The 1869-nt window shown below is 38.5% G+C and overlaps 1 protein-coding gene across 2 annotated transcripts in view; it reads left to right on the plus strand.

Moving 5' to 3' along the window:
- The window catches only part of LOC137651326 (uncharacterized), a 53102-nt gene extending 52229 nt beyond the window's left edge, over window positions 1-873 (plus strand). For both annotated transcript variants that reach the window (XM_068384608.1, XM_068384609.1), the window contains exon 8: window positions 1-873. This exon is cut by the window's left edge and continues 877 nt beyond it. The gene's annotated coding sequence lies outside the window, so the exon portion shown is untranslated.
- The last annotated feature ends 996 nt before the right edge of the window (window positions 874-1869 follow it).

Consider the following 1869-nt stretch of genomic DNA (forward strand, 5'->3'; position numbering starts at 1 on the left):
AAGCTGAAAATCAGAAAATAATTTACTATTCAAAGCTAGCTGGTTCACATTTGGCACCTTAGCATTCAAAATTTTATCAAGCCTTTGGTACATTGCCGTATCTGAAAGTGAAGATTTATATTAAGATAATTTAGTCTTTGCAAATGAAGGAAATGATTATAAACAAGTCCAGTGAAAGAGCAGTACAGTACTTGGATCAAATTTTTACTGTTGACTAGACTTAAATTAATAGGTTTAGTCATCTGTCCACTAGGTCTCTAAAAGAAAATAATTTTTATAGTATTCTTTTTCATGGCATTTTTTTTCTTATTAATTTGGGTGCATTTTAACAACCAACTGGCAAGGTTTTCATTTTGTTTATCGTCACTACCACTTTTGAGAATGTACTTTCATATTTATAAAGAGCAAAACAAAATACAGAAATAGTATTGGTACCATATTTTAAAATTAAAATTTTTTAAATAAAAAACATTGCATATTATGGTCTACCACAGATATTAAACAGAGTTGTATGGTCTTTAATAATTATTAATGGAGCGTGTGAATTATACCCTCAATAGGATAGCTTGCTCTCACATGTGTATATATCTAATATATATATGCATGTACATTGCATCTGTATATATCATCTTCATCAGCCGTTACTAGTCCAATGTAGAACAAAGGCCTCAGATATGTCTTTCCTCTTGCCCCTGTTTATGGTCTTTCTATGCCATTTTATACCCGTAAATTTTTTTTAGTTCGTCAATCCATCATCATCTACCCTTGATCATTTCTTTTTCTTACATCTTGTTAGAATATCTTTTACTTTACTTTACTCCCGTATCCATATGTATATAAATATATACTCACACATTAATCCCTCGGCGTATTTCGGTTCTCCTATTGCTCCCTCAGTACATCGCGGATCTATAAATATATGTACAGTAAATCTATATCGCGGACCCCTTTTTATATCACAAGTTTCTGAGGATAGATAAATTTTGTATTTTTATTATATTTGTTAAACATATAGTCATTTTAGAGGCTAGAAATTTATAAAGTATATTACAGTAATATATACTGTATATACTTATGTAATATTTGCAATCTCTCATATTGTGCAAACCCTAAATTTTCATCCATTAACAAATTATTTTATCACGTCTCCTGTGTATCACACGAGTTCCTTTTTTGAGACCAAATCCTAATAAACTACATACATACATACCTACAGACATACATACATGCATATAAATGTGGCAAAGAAAAGCTGCAGAAATACAGAGTTTCGCTGACCAACGTGACCTGCGCAGCTTCTATGCAGCAACAAAGGAAATATTCGGTCCCACACGGTCATCAGTGGGCGGCCTGAAGGACGCGGATGGGGCCACGACCATCACCGACAGCGAGGGCATCCTGGCCAGGTGAAGGTCTCACTTTGAGAACCTCCTCAATGACCAAGCAGACACCCCAGACGATCTCCTGCGAATGACCCCGCAGCATCCCGTCCGTCACTGGATGGCACTACCACCCTCCATCCAGGACTTCAACAAGGCCCTGCAGCGCATGAAGCCCGGCAAAGCCCCTGGTTCAGACAACATCCCGTTGGAGCTCCTCACTCACGGTGGCCCCGGGTTGAGGAACCGTTTGATGCTCCTTATACTGAAAATATGGGAGACCAAGACCCTCCCCAGTGACTTCTGCGATGCAAACATCATTACCATATTCAAGAAGGGAGACAGGGAGAACTGTAACAACTACCAAGGAATATCACTACTAAGCATCGCGAGTAAGATTTTCGCTCGGATTCTCCTTGACCGCCTCCTTATTCTCGCAGAGGACGTCCTGCCAGAGTCCCAGTGCGGCTTTTGACCTTCCCGCGGGACC

Source organism: Palaemon carinicauda, chromosome 12, assembly GCF_036898095.1.
Source record: "Palaemon carinicauda isolate YSFRI2023 chromosome 12, ASM3689809v2, whole genome shotgun sequence".
Lineage (NCBI taxonomy): Eukaryota > Metazoa > Arthropoda > Malacostraca > Decapoda > Palaemonidae > Palaemon > Palaemon carinicauda.